Raw genomic sequence first — 7,882 nt, 5'->3', positions numbered from 1 at the left:
ATACATTCAAATGAACTACTTCCAATTGAAAAATTGTTGAATAAGAAAATGGAACAAGTGCTGTTGAAAAAAGAACAAGTGCTACTGAATTGGGGTTATTCATAAAAAGAACAAGTGTTGTTATTCATAAAAAGAACAAGTGCTGTTGAAAAAAGAAATTGAGTTGGGGTTTTTTATTATAGTGGAAATGAAATGGAAATGCTACTTGGTTCATTTAAAATAGTTCTCTGGTTTAGTTCACTATTGCTACTTCACTATTTAAAATGGAAATGGAAATGAAATGAATGCTCATGTTGATGCTCACTGGTTGCAAATAAAGATTTTGAAATGGTTTTGAAATGCTACTGCTCATGCTCATGCTCACTGCCAAATGGTTTTGAAATGGTTTGAAACTAAACCAATTTTAACCTGATAACAATTAATCATTTTATTCATATAAATAAAATGATGCATTAGGTTTAAATAAAATGATGCAGTAGCTAAATGAACCTCTGTAATTTTTCAACTAGAAATAAAATGATGCAGTAGGTTTAAATGATATAGCAATCAAGTTGGTTTAGATGAAATGCAAATGAAGTAGCAATATTTAGACCCTACATTAGAATATGATTTTTCAATGATGACAGTTAGGCACTTAGGTTGGAGAAAACTCCTAGATGTATCAGGAAATCAGGTTGATTTTTTTAGCAAATGTATGATGTGTTTTTGCAAATATATGATGTGCTTGTTGCAAATGGACGAGTAGCTAGCTAGGTTCATTTAGTTGATTTATAATTGGAGCTTTACGATAATCCACAAATGAGAAATGACACATGAGCTTCTCTGGTTCATTTAAAAGAAAATGAAAATTGGTGCTATGTTCCTTATCTGGTTCATTTAAAACAAAATGAAAATGATAAGGTACCTATGATTTAGGATTTAAATTGGTGCTATGCATGGTTGATGCTAGTTCTCGGTTTAGGATTTAGGACCAAGGTTGTATTTACGTTGTAATTAAGCGGTAATGTTTAGGTAAACAATAAAAGAAAATAAATTTGTTCTATTGCTAGTATAAAATGATATCGTCTATTGCTGTTGGTGCTTGGAGGGAGGGCTGTCAGTAAACCAATTTGAGAATTTGAGAATTTGAGATATGGTGGTATGCTACTACCATATATATATAAATTCATGGCTGTCATAAACAAATACTACTGCTGTTGGTACTACTACTGTTGGTACTACTGTTGGTTTAGATCATGTCATTTTTTTGCTGTTTTAATGCTAAGTTGTTGCAAATGAAAATGAAAAGTTCTTGTCTCTGGTTATATTTGTAAAATGCTACTTGGTGGTATTTAGTTCATTAGGTGGAGTTCTCTGGTTATATTTGTAAAATGATACCGGTGAAATGAAGTTGTTATATATATGGTGATGGTTGAGATCTTGATGGTTATGGTGTAAGCATCAGGACAAGTGGATGTAGATGTGATGTTGGAAATGCTATATATGGTTGAATTGTATATATATGTTTGCAGGGATTGAGTTGCTATTGAGTGCGGAATGTCGATTCATTTCCGTTCGACAATTCTAGCACTCGGCATGACCAATTTTTAGCAAAGGTCATGCCGAATTTTTCCGTGAATTCTAACTCTTTTTCATCTTCTATTAGTGCAAGCCACCATGGCGTCTCAAGAAGAATTAGAGGAGCACTACAATAGGCACTTCTTTAGGACGGAGGAGGATGCCGAGGCCGCTGGTGTTGGCGGCGACGAGGACCATGAGATGGAGGATGACGGCTGGGGGTAGTGCCGACGAGCCAAGCGGCAACGAGGCAAGCGACGCCGCCGGGGGTAGTACCTACGCGCCAAGCGGCGACGAGGCAACCGGCGCCGCCGGGGGTGGCGGCGAGACAAGCGGCGACGATCCTAGCGGCGCCGCCGGGAGTAGTGGCACCGGGACAAGTGGTTCCAAGAGGCCGCGGAAGGCAAGGCGCCAAAACACGGTCGCCACCGGCAGAGACACAATCAAAGAGGTGGACCCCGCCAGTGGTTTGCCGGTGGAGCCTAAGGATGTTGCCAAGGGGTACGACAACCAACTGGCATGTATCCTCCGAGAGGTCGTCAATCTCAACGAGACGGACCTCCGAGCTGAGAACAAAGCGCCTTTGCGAGCCCAGCTCATTGCGAGGTTGCACGCACGATACAAGTTCCTAGGCGACTACGCCTCCAGTCATCAAACCAACAACATTGTGAACTCACAAGCCCTCCTGAAGTTCACCAAACACCTCAGCAACTATAAGTACATGGTGCGGAAGCTGATTGCTGAGGGCAAAGGTTTCGAAGAGGTCCACTCCGCCTTTCCGCATGTCACCCAGGCGGACTTTGATGCTTTTGTGGCCAATGAAGAGCTACAAGCAACCAAGAATCGCAAGTTGTGGGGGAAGGAAATGCGGGAGCTTAACATCGGCAACCACAACCTTGGGAGCCGTGGGTACGAGGGAAAGGAGCCCTATTGGGCGAAGGAGGACGAGGCGTATGTAAATGCCGGCATTGAGAACCCCTGGCTCAAGTACAAGGACCCGCTTGAAAGAAGATTCATCAGGTCCCGGTACCATAAGAAGAAACTAACCGGGGAACTTGTCACGGACCCGAAGGTCGTAACCGACATAATTTGGTTCACGAACGACAAGAAGGTCCTGTCGTTGGAGAAAAAACTGGTAAGCAATTTACCGGTTTAATTAGATCAAGTATCGTTCATATAATAGTAGCAACATTTCTAAATGGTTCGCGTTTCTTCCGCGAGGAAGAAGAAACACAAAGACTTTCTCAAGGTGACGAAGGCTCCTCGTCCCAGGCGTCGACGGGCAGGGTAGCATGGGACAAGCCTCTCGTACGGGCGCTAAACATCGTCAATGAGCATTCACCTACGAGAAGGCCGCATAGAGGCCGTGTGGCTGGCGCCGGTACAGGCTACAAGCATGGTCACTACGGCTTGTCGTACTGTGGCCGATAAAAATGCGCGCGGTGAGAGGAAGCAGCGGGAGGCGGAGGAAATGAGGGACTCAATCCTAGCCCAAGTCCAAGCTGGTTTGGTACCGCAAGCCGGTACCGCAACTCAAAGCTACGCTCGTACCTGAAGTCAAAGCTGAAGTCGCCGCTTCGGTCCAAGCAGATTTCGACGCTCTACACGCGTGGTATGAGGGTGGCAAACAAGCCCCCCCCCGAAAATGCAAGTGGTTAGCTTCGACGGCAGCAACTCGATGGCGCCGCCGTCCGCCGGCAATGACAATGTTATAATGGAGACTCCTCCGGCCGCCGGCAATGTCGGCTGGTGCTAGGGATTCACCGTCCATGCCGGGTAGCAGCCCCTCCGTCACTTGCACGCCCGCCGCCGCATGTGCCGGCCCGTCGACATTAGCCGAGCTCAACGCCCTCACGGTAATTAACTAATGTGTACATCAAGTTAATATATTAGTTTCATCATCCTTGCCCTCTCTCTAACGCCATACACATGTTCTCGCAGGCGCTAACTCAACGCCATGCACCTTCCGATGAGAGTAAACGACGAACTCAAAGACGTCGCGAGGGGTCCATCCTTCGGCCCCTGGATAAGAAGTGGCACACACGAGATATGGCGGATGACGTTTACCGGGTTGAAGTGGATCGGGCGTTATCGGGCTATGAGGATTTGTTTCCTCCTAATCAACCGCATGGTGCCGATGACGATAGCCCGTTGAATACGGCCTCATCGAAGGGTTGGGTACTTGCTATGGCCGAAGACCCTAATTCGGATCAACACCTACTCGGGGTCGACGGCAAGCAAAGACAAGCACCTTGCGGCGCCACATGTCGGCGTCCCTCCACGGCCGACCGGCGGCGCCGGTGGTCATCGCCCCGCACGAACGGCCGAGCTGCGCCGGAGGTCGGCGCCCCACCACAACGGCCGAGCTGCGCCGGAGGCCGAGGAATACGAAGTGAGAACTTCCAATGGGATATTCCTACGTCTTCACAAGTTGTCCATGAAGATGCGCCGGCCTCGAAATATGTGTGCTCCAAGAAGCTGTTCGATTCTCAAGAAACGGCTGAGGAGGAAAATCCTGAGGAGGTCGCCACCGCCGCTGTCAAAAATATGCTGAGCCCAAACACACTCCGTGCTACGGCCACTACGGCGATGGATGGTCCAGCACTACAACCCAAGAAGAGGAAGAGGGCAAATAAGAAGGACGCCCAAGACAAGGCGGCGGCCAAATCCAAGGACAAGGTCCCAGTCCTTGAAAAGTTGCCAAACAATTGGCGACCTCTGCATCACTGGGGTGAACCGATGCTGCCGAAGCATGTCCTGAAGAAACTCACCCCGGATATGAGGAGCTTGCATGAGAGCATCGGGCATGTGGAGAACATTCTTCTCAAATCAAAAGATCCTGCTTACCCTCTCTTCGTGGCGAAGGTGCCAGCGGCATGAACTTCGTCGAGAAGTACCCCGCGGACTTGTGCTTCATCCGGTTCAACGACATCTTCAGCATCTATCGCATGCAAGCGCTCCACTTTAGTGTGGTTCGCCTAGTTGCTCTTAGCTTGTCTTCCCAGATTGTTAAGGAGGGGACGCCGACCATCGCGATAATGGACCCCTTCTATATGCGGGAGAGCATCATCCGCAACGGCGGGGATCGCGCGATTGCCACCCGGCAGGTCGAGGATTTCATGCTGACGAACATTAAAAAGGGCGCCATTCTCATCCCTTACTTCCCCGAGTAAGTAATCACTCGCTAGTCCCCCATCACCATTCTATCCTATATCTCCATTTGCATTTCCAAAGGTTAATCCATGTATTTTCTGCAGAGACAAGTTACGCACCCTCATCGTCGTGCACCCGCAACACTCGCATGCGATCTATCTCGACTCGGGTAGGGACCACAAGAAAGACTACACCCACATCGGGGCCCTTCTCAATGATGCTCTCACCAGCTTCGCCAACAAGGCGAGCCCCCTCAAGGTAGAGAGGAAATCCCGAGGAGGCTTGGTCTTAACCCACACAACCAACTTCCCTGCCTCGGGCGATCGACGCAAGACAATGGGATGGACGCGTAATACGCCATCCTTCGAGATGCGGGAGTACATAAAGTACGCAGATGACATGTTGCTGCCGGAGAATCTCGGAAACAGGTTTGCAAACATGGCGGATGTCCACGATAGAGAGATTAGAAAGAGCTGGGGTCGCATCCGGCGGTTCATTTGCACGGTAATCCTGCAGGATGTCAACGGTAGGTCTGGCGAGTTCTTCTACGGCTACGGTCTACCACCTAATGACGAGATAGAACTCCGCTTGGAGATGTCGCGTGATGAGAGGCCGTTCAACTCGTTTGAGGGCTGCCGTCCATTCCCCCTAGGCGTACAACCTGATCCTACGACGGGAACACTTGCTAAAGCTTGAACGATATGTCCTTGAACTTCCGTATTGTAATAATTGCTATATATTCCAATAGAATCGACTTGTTGCTTTTATTTAGTTGTATGAATGTGCATGTGAACATGTGTCTATAGTTTCATTTACTTTGCTATATATTTCAAGATTATGGCGTAGATAGCTTAATAATTATTTGCATTTACTCGACCACTACTTGCCTCGTATTTGGAGTTCGCGATGATTAGAATGTTCGGTCACTCGTACACTCGGGGGTGGAGCCGGTGAGCCTTGGTGCGACGGCCACAAGTATCAATCTCTTGTGCATCCTACCTAGCCTCACCGACTCCATCCCCGGATGTTAATATTTGTTTCGACCGACAAAGTATGAGGCACGCTATTTAATTCGTACTACTTGTCTTTTATTTGAGTTCGCACTTCTTAATTGCATTGGCCGATGATTAAAATGTTCGGTCACTTGTACACTCCGGGGTGGGGCCGGTGAGGCTTGGTGTGATGGCCACAAATATCAATCTATTGTGCATCCTACCTAGCCTCGCTGACCTCATCCCTGTATGTTATTATTTATTTCGACCAACAAAGTATGAGGCACATGCTATTTAGTTCGTACTACTTGTCACTTATTTGAGTTGGCACTTGTTCATTGCATTGGTACTAACGTTTTACTTGTCTTGTGAATGGAGATGCTGACGACATATGTCGTGTACAAGGGAGGGTTCTCGGAGTCTACGACGGTCGGGAGGACTCGTCGGAGACAGGTGCACCGTTTCAGCGGCAACAGCTACAAGGGATACCCCACTAGGGTGGAGGCGGAAGGAAGATACGCCCGTTATGTAGCGGGAGAGATGAGGGACATGAGGAAGAACCGGATGAAGACCATGGCCTTCGTGATGATGGTCATCATGACCATGTTGGTCATGTTCTATGTGATTGTAGTTTAGGTTAGGACCTACATTGTGAGGTGTATGACGATACTTGTGACGACTATGTACCGAGACTTCTAACTTTGTGAAACTTCGTCGTTCGGTGTTGCATATGCACATGTGTTGTATGAATCAACATTCCGGAACGAGACTTGTGTATTTGTGTATTGATACCGAAATGATACTTGACTCTCTATGTGCTTCTCATATTGCATGTGCTTGCTTGTACAAATATGAACTGTATTGTAAATATATACTGCTTGTCAAATATGTATTCTAATATGCTTGGAAAAAGCTGAAAAAGAATTTTTGAATTTATTGCCGGCGCACCTAAATGACCTACTGCCGGCGCACGTGGCATGCGCCGATGCTTGGAAGCACTACTGCCGCGCGCGGCTGCTGGTGCGCCGGTGGAACTTGTCCTTTGCCGGCGAAGCGTCGATGGCGCGCCGGCGGTATCCGTCCTATCGCCGGCGCACTTGCCTGGTGCGCCGGCAGTGGCCAGTTATCACCGGTCCGTTCGCACCGGCGGGCTCGTGGTGCGCCGGCAATGGGCCTTTTAGGTTCGCCGGCGGTAGGCCTTTTCCTTGTAGTGTATATAAAAAAAGATAATTTTTGCTGCTAAACATAAAGCTTTTGCGATTTTGTGTGCGTGTAGCACGTGAAGATGTACGTGCAAATTTTTTGTTGTAACTTTTTCGATATTTAAAATATGTCTAAGATGCATTTCAAAATAAAAGGTGTATATGTTCCCATGAGCCAAAACCACCACTCACACTATGTCTTGATTATAGCCTTTTAGGAGACCTCCTGCTACGGTTATGTCAGTTATAAATAGCCTAGCTAAGCTATAGCCTTAGTTAACCCCTAGTTAGCCTCAAATTTAGCCGTTGTACTTCATGTTTTATGAAGTTTCTTCTTATTTTTATTTCATGTTGCGTTGAATAGTTGTATAAGTTGTAGCTTGAATCATGTTTGAATCATAGTATTCCTTTTTTTGGCAAGATATGACTGATTTTTTATTTTTTTAAAAACCCTAAATAAAGTAGCCAGCTATAGCCTTTGTTACCTTTTGAAAATGTCGAAATAGCCTAACTATGGTATGTAGGCACATACGTTGGCAATCAAGAGATGAGAGGTAGGTTTGTGTACTTGTGTTATGCAAATTTGGAAGGACCTCACGATATGGATTGCACATAGATTAAGGGGCTTATTGTAAAAATAAGCGTGAATCCTAAAAGATTTGAAGGATAGATGACAAACGAGACATCAACATACAAAGGACAACATGAGATAGTATGAGCCAACCTATTGATTCTCCTAGAACTACGAGGAAAGACAACATGAGAAAAACCTATACACTGCATTTGGGTGCATGATATCAAGCTTGCAATTTGCCGTTTCGTGTTTGCAGGCCCAAATTCCACCATTTAGATGTGCTTGGTATTGTGGTTTGCAACCAAAGCAAATACCAAGCCCGCTCCACGTGTACCCTCGCCCTAACGCAATACAGAGGGGAACCCTTCAGTTTTTCTTGGATTTCGCAACTTCTCAGGAGTACA

The sequence above is a fragment of the Lolium rigidum genome, chromosome 4, assembly GCF_022539505.1.
Source record: "Lolium rigidum isolate FL_2022 chromosome 4, APGP_CSIRO_Lrig_0.1, whole genome shotgun sequence".
NCBI classification, from domain to species: domain Eukaryota; kingdom Viridiplantae; phylum Streptophyta; class Magnoliopsida; order Poales; family Poaceae; genus Lolium; species Lolium rigidum.
This window is presented reverse-complemented; position numbering follows the sequence as displayed.